Source organism: Periplaneta americana, chromosome 16 (assembly GCF_040183065.1).
Source record: "Periplaneta americana isolate PAMFEO1 chromosome 16, P.americana_PAMFEO1_priV1, whole genome shotgun sequence".
Taxonomy (NCBI): domain Eukaryota; kingdom Metazoa; phylum Arthropoda; class Insecta; order Blattodea; family Blattidae; genus Periplaneta; species Periplaneta americana.
The window spans coordinates 76231791-76247550 of NC_091132.1; the positions used below are offsets into that span (position 1 = coordinate 76231791).

The 15760-nt window shown below is 33.4% G+C and overlaps 1 protein-coding gene across 2 annotated transcripts in view; it reads right to left on the reverse strand.

The window, feature by feature from the left end:
* The window catches only part of LOC138716490 (ankyrin-3-like), a 58226-nt gene extending 42695 nt beyond the window's left edge, over window positions 1–15531 (reverse strand). Inside the window, exon 1 of one of the 2 annotated variants that reach the window (XM_069849632.1) lies at window positions 15286–15531. The gene's annotated coding sequence lies outside the window, so the exon portion shown is untranslated. The remainder of the gene's footprint in view (window positions 1–15285) is intronic. The other variant, XM_069849631.1, reaches the window with a different exon arrangement.
* Window positions 15532–15760: the final 229 nt, after the last annotated feature.

Sequence of the window (15760 nt, forward strand, 5' to 3'; positions counted from 1 at the left end):
TTAAACATCCGACTATTCTATCTTAATCCAAGCACACTAAGACCCACTGCAGTTGAAAGTACGGTTAGATGAAGCAATAAAATAATGACCAAGAAATATGTTCATGTTATATTTTATTAACATTGCACCATATAATTTTTAAGGAAAACGCACTTAATCTCCAAGTAGCAATATTTTGTCAGCAATAATTTGTAATCTGGCATGCACGTAGTTGTAATTATTTCAGTAGTTTGTATCTGCGTGTAAAACAGTACTAAGAGATCATATTCAATTTCCTCGTTGAAATTTGCATACTAAAGTCATTTAAATAGATGGAAGAAGATAAAATTCATAACTTAGTTATTAAAGTACGTTTTATTACAACTGACTTCGGACTACTTCTTTCACAGTAGTTCCTTCTGTGTCAACTGCATGTGGTTACTAGTTTAACTAATTACCATAACGTTCAAACTTACATAAAAAAACTCGGCGCATTTATGAATTATATACGTTATTATTAATAGCTACAAGATTTTAATGTTAATGTTGTATCGAGTTAACATATTTCCCGCTAATTCATTGCTACAATATAAAATAACTCTTAAATTACGCAGGTTTTTAACAATAACTATTATTGTGACTAATTTACCGTGCTTACGTTACGTCCGCTATACGCTGTTGATAAAGTAGTTAATGGACCTACTATTAAAGCTAAACTTAATGCACTACAGTGGACGTGTTTCATAGAAAATAAAGCATTAACATTAATGATACGTAACTACTACACATTATTTTTGCTGTTAAGTGCTTGCTTAATAGCTATGGCATTAAACTTTATTTGTATTTCTGGTTTTCCTCATTACAATATTGCCGAAAATCTTTATTCGGTGGAGTGAAGAAAATTTCTTAAGAACCGTATCTGTTTAATTTTTATCGGTAATAAACATAACATTTAATTCTTACGGACATGAAAATATGTCACGTTTCTTGTTAAAAAATACTGATTATTCAGTATATCATACTCATAACTGGACTTCGAAGTTCAGGTCCCGTTGGAGGAGATACAGGTTGACTGATAGCGGAGTGTTGGGCGGAGGTGGAGGAACAAACTAGGGCTTGTTTATTTTTTCCGGTCTGGTTGAAGGTTTAGTACGTACTAGCACTGAAGCTGGGACAGTTGGGACTACGTGAAATAATTGCGATGTCGAGAAAGAAATTCAATTGGAACAAATTTTTAAATATATAGTAAGGTCCGAAAGTCTTTTCCCCCACCCCCTTGTTTGTATGTTGATGTCCATCCATTTTGAACATGTCATAGCAGATGTGTGACAATGGTTGATACTTTACGTTCCAGCTTGTTTAGTGATCCAGAACTACAGTATGGGCACCATCATTATCGCGGCACAAAACGATGCGGCGTCATGTCCTGTGTGAAATTTTCCGCAGAAAAGGCGGTGTGATTTCCCTGTGGGGAATAATTAATCAGCAATCATTCAAATCTGCTTTACAGGGAGCTTTACCTGAAAGACTAGATTTGCATAATATATACGTCACTGTGTACGTTAACAGAAAACCACAATTCCAAGTCACACAGATTGTGTGCACTCGATGTGGGTCTCTGGCGTTTCGTCAGCCCACGCGAGTTGTGTGGATATAAAGGGAAAAGTTGAGACGGTGTCGGGTGAAGTTCCCGGGTAGCTCAGTTGGTAGAGCGCTGGTACGTTCAATCAGAGGTCCCGGGATCGATACCCGACCCCGGAACAATTTTTCCCTTGAAATTATTCAAATCTGCTTTACAGGGAGCTTTACCTGAAAGACTAGATTTGCATAATATACGTCACTGTGTACGTTAACAGAAAACCACAATTCCAAGTCACACAGAGATTGTGTGCACTCGATGTGAGTCTCTGGCGTTTCGTCAGCCCACGCGAGTTGTGTGGTTATAAAGACGGTGTCGGGTGGAGTTTCCGGGTAGCTCAGTTGGTAGAGCGCTGGTACGTTCAACCAGAGGTCCCGGGATCGATACCCGGCCCCGGAACAATTTTTCCCTTGAAATTATTCAAATCTGCTTTACAGGGAGCTTTACCTGAAAGACTAGATTTTGCACAATTAATCAGCATGTCTCGAAACATCGATACTATACAATTGAAGATTTGAAGCAAGCTGTTAGGGAGGCATTCAGCACATCAACATACAAACAAGGAGGGGGGGGGTGACAAGACCTTCGGATCTTACTGTACATTAAATTCTTTCCACAAAAAAAAAAAAAAACTTACAGTAGAAATAAGTAATTTTATTTGAAATGGCAAAACAAAAACATGGCCTTAATTATGGATTAAATGTATAATGACACGATTTTGAAGTGCCGGTATCTATTTTTAAAAACTATACCGTATAAATCCAAATTAGAAATAGATATTTAGAATATGTAATTAAAATTATTATTAATATATTATTATATTTAACACACTGTATATTTTAAATAAGTATCTTGTTCATTTGTGATACGGTACTTCATTTTACATCATTTGATTCCTAGTTTACTCTATTTTGTTGTCAAGTTAACCTATAAAACTTTCATTGTGACTTTTTACCAATATTAAATTCTTACTAAATAGAATACTTCACTTATTTTCATTTGAAGTGAATGTGCCTCAATTTCGAACTCATCTCATAACTCATAAGTACAACACGGTCGAGTGCAAATATTTGATATAAATGTAAACCTAGCAACCGCCTTGGCTCTGTACGCGCTTACCACCCATACATTGCGGGATTCTATTCTCGGCATAGGCAATTGAGGAGATTTATTTTCTGTCCACGAGACTGGATGTTTGTCTCTTGTCCCGTGTTGTCTTAGCGGTGACTCTGCGCCATGTTGAGCTTGTCTTGCTCCCTTTCACTGCATTGAATTGTAAGTCAGTATGAAAGGAGGAAGTAAATCAGAAAGAAACAAAGCATAATATTTTTTCTTAATATTTTAATGAAAAGTGCTAATCTTAGAGTAAGAAGAGAAAGAGAAATTTAATAGTTCTTTATAATTATTTTAACTAGCAAAAAAATACAAAAAACCATAAATGTATTTATTCAAATTTGTTTACATTTGGTTCTAAATGAAGATAAACAGTTTATCTTATGTTTAACAGCCTTGAAAATGCAAGTCTTTAGCAACGTTAAAGGATCTTTTAGATTTTGCTAGTGTTAACTGTAGGCCTAAACGAAATTTGGGATTTTACTGTAACATACGCAATTCAGCTATTGCGAATCTTTATTCAAACGACTTAATTACATTCTGAAAATTAATTTTATTTACGGTGATTCTTATAACAGGCTTATGTCTACCGATTTCAAGAATGATGTAGGTAACTGGTGTTTTGACTCAAGTTTCTGATTAAAAAAGAATATGAATTAACCTTAAGATTATTATTCTCACACATTTTTTTTAGTAATTAACATTGCACTACATTGGCTAAATTCTAAACTGGTGGAAGTTTTGCTATTAACTCTTATATGAGTATGTTAAAATTTACCTGTGATTGAGGTTCTGGCTGATATTTTAGGGCCTACATCTATTATCAGACAATACATCTCACTGATATGTGTCAAAGGAAGAACAATTGTTTGTATGCATCTGAAGTCTAATTAGTGGAATATGTAGCTAATCGGTGATGTATGCATTGGAGGGGGAAAGGAACTGGCCACCTATATCATTATCTCCTGGCCTAGTTGCCTTATTGGTTCAAACCTGTCTTCGGATAGTTGACTAAACAACAATGTTGAATTTTAAGGACTTCGAAGGATTAGGATTAGGATTATGGCCATATATTTAGGCAGTTCAACAAAGTAACGGTATGCAGCAAATTTGGATTACTAATAAGGTGGCTATTAAAATTCATATAGGCCTACGTTAATCGAAAAGTCAATCAGGCCTGTGCGGTTTAATACAAGCTGTAAAAATCAAATTTAAAGAAATTTGGCATGTAACTGTTCAATTATCAAGACCAACACAAGTAACTTCACGCACTCATATACAGGGACATCATTTTATTTTTACTTCAATTTTTTTTGTACCAGAGTTTTTGAATACTTCACTCCCACCCCTTCTACTAGTAAACTTCTACCCGTCCTCCACACACAACCAAGGCCGCATATGCAGTCAAAGTCGTCTTACGGTCATAGTAAATAGTACTGAATAAGTATAGTACGTTCCAGAAATATAGTCGTATTTTCTAGTGAATAAGGTACATTCATTATTTAATCATATTTTCGCACAGATACTGTGTCCGTTTGGTTACGTCGCTTCTCGATTTCCCCCACCCGTTTCTGCTGATCCCTCTGTAAAGGCTAGTGAATGGGCTGTCTTAGCTCTTTTCTGAAAACTTTGCTGTTAGGATTTGGATATCTACGTAATATTATAAAGTGCTTAAAATAAAATGTCCTCATTAAGTAACTTTCATGTGATTTCCTTTCTTTCTATGACCCTGAGACATAACCACTTGGACGGACAATAGATAGCATGTCTGGGTAAATTCATCTGTGCGGATGGGGCAGAAGTGAATATTGAATTTACAGTATGTAAGTCATTCTGTTATAGAGTAGGTACAGAATTACTTCAACGGCCGCAAATAAAACAGTTGTGTTTGCTAAACATCCTACAACAATAGAAGAATTAAAGAATTACATTCAAGGAAAAATGCATTAAATTTCATAAGATATGCTTAAAAACGTTTTCGATAATATGCACAAAATAACTGAAGCCTGTATCGAAATGAACGTCCACCACTTTCAACAATTTGTTTAAAATATCCAGATGTTGATTATTTTTCAATTTAAATGCACTCTCCATATTGTATACTAATGTGCTATGGACAATGTACTATACATTGCATAATGAATACGTCCGCCGGATAGTTCAGTTAGTGTGTAAAAGCACTTATTGTTAATACTGTACTGTATTTTGATTAAATAAAATCATAACGAAAATTATCAAACTCAAAATCGTAATAGCTCCCAGTTTACGTAAATGGATGAACTACTTTTCTTCCCTCCTATACTTAGTAAAGTGATTTGTTTGTATTTTATACTAGTATCATCAAACTCCGATCTTGGAAGGTGGTAACAAGCAGTCTATCTGGTTCTCAACCGTTAATCCAAAGGAATAGCCAGGTTAATATTAAAAATATTAGTAAAAATAAAAGTATGTCCCGGTACAAGCACACATATTATGAAGACTTGAACTGACAAACATCCGAAGTCCACCGAAGTAAATTGTTCAGGAGAGCAAGAAAACTATATAGGCTTGCCATATGAGCATTGAAATAAATATTTGTATGAAAAAAAGAGGGTTAGATTCGAACTTGGAATATTCTTTTTACAGAATGGTATCCTATGAAAAAAAAAGTAAGTCAGGTAAAATGACAAATTTTGTAAATTTTGGACTTGGACAATTAAGACGACCTATATTTATTTCCAACGAAATAATGTAATGCATTTTTCAGATATATTATAATTTCTTAGTATAGTAATTAAAAGCATAATGACGTAATAATTATGTTCTTATAGCTGAAAGCATTACGCTTATAGCTACAGATTCATTCTAGGCAGATAAGTGGTGACTTATTTTCTATTCGGACTGAGTGTGTCATCTGTCTTATGTTTGTCCTCTGTTGTCTTCAGTAGTGGCTTTCACCGTAATTATCACATGCCTCGCTACTCGTGTGTGTGTGTAATGCTTAGTCGTTATCTTCATAAGAATAAGGACAGAACAGACCAATGATCCTAATTACTTCATGATGAACTACTAATTAAGGCATACTGGGACTGAGTTTTGAAACTTGCAAAGTTTTTGATTAATTTCTTTCAAATTCGGAGGGTTTGTTGTGTCTGTACGTTTAAATAACAGTACTAAATTTCATCAAGTTTCATTTATTAGTTAATTAGATATTAATTTTCACTTATTTTAATGATATTAAATTATGATAAATTCAAAACATCCTTGGCGGCTTCAGAATAAATTGTTTTTGCTTTTAAAAATCTTCTGTGAAAGACTTACATTTCATGATAAAGAAAACTGTGTATGGATTTTTAAATTTGAGAATTGGTTCATGAGATAAAAATTTTCTTACAAATCATAATTTTTGCTTCAACATTTTCTTTAATTTTTAAAAGTTAAAAATTCGTATAATGAAAAGTTTTCAGTAAAAAGCTGATTCCATGCACAGCTTTATATATTGGAGTATGCTGTGTATTCTTGCAACGTTTAATGTAAATCGGAGCAAATGGAAACCGCTAGAAACTTTATTGACCAAAAACGTAGTTTTGAGAAAACTCCATTGTTATTGAGTGTGGTAGGTTTAAAAGAGCTGCGCGTAGCATTTTAAAAATGATCGCCAGACATTTAAAAGTAGTAGGTGGTTCTAAATATAGGATAGAATGTTAAATAAATGCATAAGGTAATTATTTACATATAAAAACAAATACTTCCTTACAAGGCTTTTAAGGAACCCGCAGGTTCATTGCCGCCCTCACATAAGCCCGCATCGGTCCCTATCCTGTGCAACATTAATCCAATATCTATCACCATATCCCACTTCTCTCAAATCCATTTTAATATTATCCTTCCATCTAAGTCTCCGCCTCCCCAAAGGTCTTTTTCCCTCCGGCCTCCCAACTAACACTCTATAGGCCTATACATTTCTGGATTCGCCCATACGTGCTACATGCCCTGCCCATGTCAAACGTCTGGATTAATGTTCCTAATTATGTCAGTGAAGAATACAATGCATGCAGTTCTGCGTTGTGTAACTTTCTCCATTCTCCTGTAACTTCATCCCTTTTAGCTCCAAATATTTTTCCTAAGAAACTTATTCTCAAACACCCTTAATCTCTGTTCCTCTCTCAAAGTGTGGATCCAAGTTTCACAACCATACAGAACAACCGGTAGGTAATATAACTGTTTTATAAATTCTAACTTTCAGAATTTTTGACAGCAGACTAGATGGCAAAAGCTTCTCAACCGAATAACTACACGCATTTATAAAAACACAAATAGCCTACTTATTTTTAAAATTTTGGCCAAAAATTCAGTCCTAGTGTCTCTTCAAATTAATAAAACCATATCGTCGTTGTTCCTGCAATAACTCCTATGTGACATATTTATCGATTTTCAAATTTTTGCTCTATTAAATAACTTCAATAGTGATACAGCAAATAATGAAATCTCCTATATGTAATTATATTTCTTTCTTTCGAAAATGTAAGAATTCACAGTTTCCTATGTACCATTGCCATAGAAGCAATAAGTGTGTTTTTTCTTCATACTGAAAAATTTTATATTTTATAGGAGTTATTGCAGGAACGACGACGATATGCTTGCTAGTTTAAACTTCAGTGACTCAAGATTAGTTAGCTAATGGATTTAGAACGAGATTGAAATAATAACTTCGTCTGTAAATGTATAAATTTGAATTCCTAACATCCATAGTTTCCATATGGTTCCGAATTTCTCTACTACGCACAGTGTGCAATAACGCAAATCTAGCAGGACAAAATTAATAACTTCTCTGCATTTCAACGGATTGTTATAAACTTTGTACAGACCAGAGTTACAGTAACATATTTTTTTGTGTACAAATTCTGATTACATCTGTATGCTACCTGTAGGCCTAGTAGTTGTACAAAGCTGCATAAAAATACATTATATAGGAGGGAAGTTGTTAATTTTGTTTAAATACACCACTATAAAGAGGCAATTCCTCTTATAAAAGGTAATCAGACTTTGTAGACAAAAAAAATAATTATATTGCACCTGAAGCTTCGGTATAAAGTTTCATAAAAATCTGTTAGATAGGAGAGAATTTATTAATTTTGTTTAAATGTATTCCTAAAAGGAGTAGTTTAATAATAATAATAATAATAATAATAATAATAATAATAATAATAATAATAATAATAATAATGTTTTATTTTAGCTGGCAGAGTTAAGGCCATAAGGCCTTCTCTTCCACTCAACCAGCCTTAATCAATACAATACATATTTAAATTACAAATATTTACACTACACTTAAAAGGTTCTCCAGCAATATTCTTCAATTTTAATGACTAGTAGACTACGTATGTATTTATTTAAATTTAGATAAACCTATAAGGTAAAGTAGTAACTTAATTTATGAGCTAATTTAATTCAATCAATTATAATTAATTTAATATTTGAGATAGCTAGCAAAATGATGAAAATTAATTTAATATAAGCTTACTAGGACTATGTTAAAGGGAGAAAAAAAATATATATGTATAAATCTAGTTTCACTTATGGAACCGTCAATATAGTTTGTGCACAAAAAAATATATGCTACCTGTAACTTCCGTACAATGTATCATAAAAATATTTTAGATAGGAGAGAAGTTATTAATTCTGTCTAAATGCACCCTTTATAAACGGGTAGTTTTTCATGTGCAAACATAATCAGAGTTTGTACACAAATCATATGTGCCACCTTTAAGTCAAAGTTTCATAACAATGCGTTAGACTGCAGAGAAGTTATTAATTTTGTCCAGCTAATGATTTGTGTTCTGATTGACTATGCGTTTGTTAAGGTTAGATAAAAATGTGTCCAATGTATTTTTAAACTGATATTCCATATCATGTGAATAATATTGTTGCCCTAAAATACTCTCACAGTGATTAAAGCTTCCTTAGTCAACGATTCTTTCCTCCTGTTAAGCCAAACATGGAACAGTTACCGTACGCCCCACCACTGAAAAAAATTAATTACTGATAAATGCGCAAGAACGCGCAAACTTTAAAACAAGGATTCAACACTCTAAATGATGCTGTATTAAATGGTAAAAGAATTGTTGTAACCGGACGTGACCGTCCATAACCCTACTAAAACTCACATTATATCTGGAGAACTTTAAAAACATAAGTTTTTCGATTGTAATATTTAAACCCTATTGTAAGAAGGAAAATACTTTATAAACTTATAATTGAAGTTACTTTAGTAAGAACGTACATATATGAACAAATTCCATGTTTCAGACCACAATAAATCACTAACAATTGGCTCTTTTTCACCCACATAGTAAGCCTCTCTCTCTACGACTGAACCGGAGCTAGAAGTGTTAGGAAGAACTCAAAGTTTATACCCTTCCAAGTATAGTTTGCCGCTGATAAATCAGTAAAAGCTATTACTCACAACATTCTTCAAATATTAAAGAACACGAATTCATATTCACCTATGCATAACTAAAGAAGTTGAAATTTGATTTTTGCCCACCTAGATCGGGAAAATTGCACACTGTGCTACGAGGGAATCTCAGATATTCAGTTATAATAATAAAAGTCTGTTTTGAAAATGGATAACAACGAAGAGGATTGTAATTAAGAGGAGAAGAAAGAGAAACTTGTAGAATGAGACACATCATGACTCGTGCTTTACAGGTTGTTTTCAAACGTCTTCCAACACGCGTTAGATCGCATTTAGCACATTGTGTAATCCAAGCCACCACAATACGCTAACCCATCTCTCTCACGTGCGCTCTGTTTGGAACGCATTATGTTACATTTCTACTTCACACGTTTCACACCTGCACTAACGAACCGAATAAAACACGCGCTCGTTGCAACCGTCCTAAGAATAGAGTGAAAATATGCTTATATACGAACTTAAATAGATTTTTACTCGTCTCTTCATTAAGGGGTTAGGTACAGCTTATAGCAGTAAAATTTTTAGAAATATTCAACATTTTTTTCTCCATTACTGTATCTTGTATAATAATAAAAATTGATATGTTTAAAACACTGCCGTTCTGCTATATGAAAAAAAATATATTTACGATTAAAAAAAAATATATATATATTTTTTTTCAAAATTCAATATGGTGGCAGTTTACTGTGCAGTGATGAAGCGTATCCCTCATAACTCATAAACTTGTTAAATTTTTCATGTTCTATTTTATTTTATTGCTAAAACTCATGTTTACAATATCATGCTCTTTCAACTACATCCCTTAATAAGTAATATATTTTTTTAAATTTTGTGTTAGAAGAAAATATTGATATTTGACCATGTCTTAAAATGAATTTATTTTTTATCAGACAATCTATCAAAGGTAGAGAAATGACCTCGCATCATATTGTAGATATAACATGCATAAATACACACAAAAAATTCATCAAAGAATGTTGGATAGTTTTTTAGTTATGTGGGAAAAGCTTCATCATTGCACAGTGAACTCAATTTTGAAAAATATATTGTAAATAATGTTTTTTAAGTCGTAAAAATATTTTGTGCGAGATCGTGCACAAAACCAATACGCGGTAAGTGTGAAATACCACATTCAGTATTCCCAACGTAACACACATAACAATTTCCCTATTCTTACCGCTTAAGCGTCATATTCATTTTACTGCTTTAGGCTTTTAACATATTATTTTTAAAGACGTTCAATACAGTAATAATCAGGGAACGGATTTATATGGACTAAAAATATATGAAATATGTAAATATATATGTAGTTATTTTTACCAAAATATGGAATTAAATATGGATTTTTACCAAAATATGGAATTAAATATGGACTTAAAATTATAAAAAAATGACTATGTACGTTAAATATTGGTACATTTTAATCAAACTAAACAAAAATTATAATGGACGTACCTTATCTTCCAATGTAGTTTCAACAAAACACAATCTTTATTGTCTGTTACCATAACAATAGGTTACAAACATTTCTTTCAAGTGCTGAAAAGTGAATCTTCTTCTATTGTCTCTGAGGATAGATTTATACTGACTAAAAGAGCGTTCGACGTCACAAGAAGTAACTGGTACATAATTCAATTTCACAATGTCTGCTGGGGATAAGTCCAAGTTAATCTTCACTGTTGATTCACCACTCATCACAGCAACAACCTTTTGTAGTTCTTCATATCCAGGGTTTTTTGAAAGTACAGTGTCCACCTTAGCTCTTACTGCATCTGCAACTTTACCTCTACCACGATTCAGTTGTTCCACAGTACTATTTATAATTTCAAAACTTTCAGATAGTGAAAGGTGCCTATTTTGGAGACTTTTGAGCGTTTTTATGATGCATGAAAATGTATGCTGAATGTGAGCTAAGTCATTCTTCACACTTATGTCACAGGTAACTGTTTTCGCAGTATCAATTGAGACTGCATCTTCAGAGTCCAATGCAAGGAGAACATTGTTAATAGAGTCTATATGTTCGGCATAATATTCAACTGCTTCTAGCCATGTACCCCATCTAGTTAAAATTGGCTTTAGTGGCAATGGAATTTCAGGGTACATTTCTTTCAACACGTTAACTCTACTGGGAGCTTTGAGAAATACTTTTTTCACTGATGAAATCAACAAATCTACTTTAGGGAAATTGTCTCTGACCACTTCTGCCACACGATGAAATGCATGCGCCACACAAGTAAAATGAGTCAATTTAGGATATACAACAGATAATGCTTGTCCAGCTTTGACCATATAAGGGGCAGCATCGCTAATAAAGAATAACACATTATCGTACATAATACCCTTTGGCCACAGGATACCCATAGCTTCGTTGAACAGTTTAACTATAGTTTTGTTATTGCACTTTTCTAGAACATCACAATGTAAAAGAATTCGTTCAGAATATTGTTCACTTAACAAACCGATAACTACATTACCAACAAGTCTACCTTCTTTGTCGGGAGTCTTATCAATGGAAACCCAAATTGAACTATCTTTAATTTCATCTCTTATCTTCTGTATTGTCTCATCGTAGATGGATGGAGCATACGTCTTCCTAAGTGTTCACTCATCCGGGATTGTATGTTGAGTATATTTTTCAAGGAATTCCCTGAAGACCTTATTCTTTAGTTTGTAGAGAGGAATATCAGCAGAGATGAGAGAACGGCACAGGTCGATGTTAAACTCAGATCTTACATTCGATGTTGTTGGTTGTGTTAAAAACAATTGTCTCTGCTTGGAATTTAGTTGTTTGTTGGCCTGATGTTTACTAGTTGTAATGTGTTGTTGCACCAGGAACTTTTGTGTAGATGATACTGCACACTGACACAAATTACAAAATAATATTTTATTGTCAGTTGATAAACCATCTTCTTTAAATTCTGAAATGTAACTTGTTAGTTTTGATTTTAAATTGACTGAATGACGTACTTTTGGCATATTTACCGTCTTTATAGTATGATTTACAAAACTGAACCTATGTGTACTCTGACTGGCATTTAACTGTTGAGCTGCACAACTGAAGTCTGTTAAAAATTTTAAATTAAATTAATACAGTTTTGTAACTTACTTTCCCATTGTTGATAGGACTGCTAATTTTCAAATAACTCTGATGTTAAAGGGATTACTGAACATGTGTTTAAATCTCTATTGTTGAAATGTATTTTTAAAAGTTAATGGAATTTTGTTTCGTTTTATTGTTAAACCTAATATAATATGGACTGTTTTATATGAAATATGGAAAATATATGGAAATTAACGAAAATATGTACTAAACTCTAAAATATGGAAAAATATGGAAAATAAAAGTAGGATTTTTCAACCCTACACATTGTGAAACATAAAGATAATGCAAAATATAAATTATATTAGCTTTATAAGTAAATATGTATTTACATATAAATCCTTTCCCTGGTAATAATTATAAATTGGAAACTTACCACTGCAATTTCACCTAAATTACACTGTTAATTATTGTTTTTAAATATTTGAAAAAATTAAGTGAACTCTGCAACACCACAATAGTAATATGCGTTACAAGAGCGGTATGTTGACGTTTTCATGTTCGAGGAAAAGATTGAAAAAGCGAAACGTAGTTGAGATTTTTTAATTTCCGAGAACATGAAAACAAACATACCGCTCGTGTATCGTACATTATTTTGTGCGAAGATAGTTTATTACATACCTGAAAGAGGAATTTCTAATTAGTTGCAATGAAATCTCCATCTTGGTTTCTGTTCAATGACGGCAACTTTGGAAAACAAATATATCTATCTTCAACATTGTTCCTATAAAATGTTTTCTGTGCTTACTATACTGCAGCAGGCCGTGATATACGTCTGTCTTTTTTTCCCCCCAGTCTATGATGAGTCTGGAATCTTGTTGATTTTTTCACTGCTTCCTTAATGTTACTTGCATTACAAATGCAGTAACTTTTGTGATGTTGTAGAGTTTACTTAATTTTTTTCAAATATTTAAAAACAATCTTAATTCGCACCCTGGGCTTGGGTGTTTATACTGTTATCATTGCTGGTTGATCATCTAATTTTAATAATTTAATAAAAAATATTGGTCTTGTAGACCAAAAATAAGGAACACGTTTTAAATCTTCAGAGAAAAGATAATTCTGCAGTGCTTGGCAAAAGTGACATAAGTCAGTTTCCACAAACCTTTTTTGATAATTTATTGACAACTTACACTGGTTTATGTCGATTTCATTTTTTTCTGTATGAATTATTGTAATGGGAGAAATACTTATGTATTTTTTTCCAAGCGAGCAGATGTTCCGTAAGTTGTCAATAAATTATCAAAAAAGGTTTGTGGAAACTGACTTATGTCACTTTTCCCAAGCACTGCAGAATTATAATATTACATATATATATATATATATATATATATATATATATTTCAAGTGAATTCAGTTGCCTAGTAGTTTATGATAAAAATACTATATCTATATGATACCAGGCAGACTGAGAAATAAAAAAGTTAAAATTCACATTTTTTCCTAATAGATTTATAATACTTCTGTATGGATAAGGCACCTATAGTAAAAAGTAAACCTTAATAATAAAATCAAAGAAATTTAATAATAAATTGCTATTAAGCGAACAAGGCTGAACATCTCATAGAATAAAAACTTTTCCAACACCAACATAGGCGGAATTATGGGGGGGGGGGCACTGCCCTCCCCAAACTTGTTTGAACTTTTTTTCTTTCTATTATCATTAGAAAACATAGAATTCAAAAGATCTTTTTTGCTTTTGTTTAGGATTAAGTTTCTTTGCTTAAATTGATGAATTAATGTCTTTAGATAATGTATCTTGACTATAATATTTATTTTTAATTTCTGAATTTAAGAGAATTTCTATACCTTATTTGGGGAAGGGAAGCAGTGTAATGTTTCTTTTGTAACAGCCTGTACTCATGTGTTAGAAGTCTGCAGGTGTTCAGGCCATCACTTTGAGAAATATGAATAACATACTTCACAACAATGCAGGAAAAAGAAAAGTGATCCCGGTATAATATGTAAACTCAAAGACGAGATTGAATAAAATAATTAGAGTTTATTTCATATATATCTTCAGGAAGATAGTCTTCACATAAAAAAAATTATGTTAACACTATTACGTAGTTTTATTGATTTAAGCACTTACGAGAGAGAAAGAGAGGGAGATTGTTTTAAGTTATGCCCTATTATAATCTGTAGTAGATCTACAGTTCAAGCCCTATACAACTCGGTCCGAAACATCGCGGATGTGGATGCAATACTGTAAGAAACATGCCCTCGAAAATACTTTTTAAGTAATCATATTCCGATATACTGTACCACGGTCAAGCTATAACGGGGGGAGGAGGTAAATGATGTCTCCCATAATCCCGTTATATGGGGATTCTATGGTTTTGTTTTGACCCCCCCCCCCAAGGAAACAGTTCTCTCTCCGCCTATGACCGTGTGGAAAATCTATACGGTAACAGGGGGTAATAAGGCCCACCTAAGGAATAAAACGTTCTTTCTTTGAAATGGAGACGTTTAGAAATTTTTAAATAATGGAATAGCATACTTTCATAGTTATCCTATAATATTTTATTTCAAATAAATATTCAGACACATAAATGCTGTGAGCAATGAAAATTAACAACATTAATTGGTTTTGTTTTGCCCCCCCCCCTTCCCCAAGGAAACGGTTCTCTCTCCGCCTATGAACACATAGCCTAGGGAAACAAAGACAATCAAGGCGTCACTGAAGTACTTATTTACAGATATGTTAATCTAATAGATTTTTTTCTACATTATTCGAATAAAAAGAGAAATGTGCAAAACAATTTATGAACAGTGATTTTCCATACTAGAAAAGGAATTATGATTGAGACAATGTTAATTCAAGAATATCGTTATGAAGTATGATATAATCGACGGTAATCACGTAATCAGTTCCCTAACAAAGAATTTGAGTAATGGCACATGTGAACAAATACGTTCAAACAAGATTACAGTCCAGTCTAAACGAATATGGATCTTCCGAAGGATGACAGTGTTGGTACTGAATCTTATACTCACCGTTCACATTGGAGGTAGTGACACTCGAAGTAGTCCGCATGCACTTGGGTTCACTTCACTTCACATCGGTACGCCGCATGACACACCCGGTACGCACCTGCTCTCGCTGGCACTGTCACACCACCCGGTAGCGAAGCGAGACTGCCAGAGTTCCTGATAAGGTGAAGGTATCAAAGTCTCCGTTGACTCAGGTATGTCCCTACGTGGCGGGTCTCCCACTCGCGCCTGCCTGCCGGTCCGACCACGCACTCCACATACTTTGCATGGGCTGAAGGTCGCCCGTCTGTTGCTCTGAGCGGGTGCGACCACATTCCCTTTGACTTACTGACCTTTACCCCCAATTGAGAACGAACTTCACCCTCTACTGAACGTAAACAGGTAAGGACATTTTCAGGATTATACGAAGTGCAAAGTACGGCCAGAAATTAATTTAGACATGTTCACGGAAATGCATTTTCCACTGTTTCTGATATTA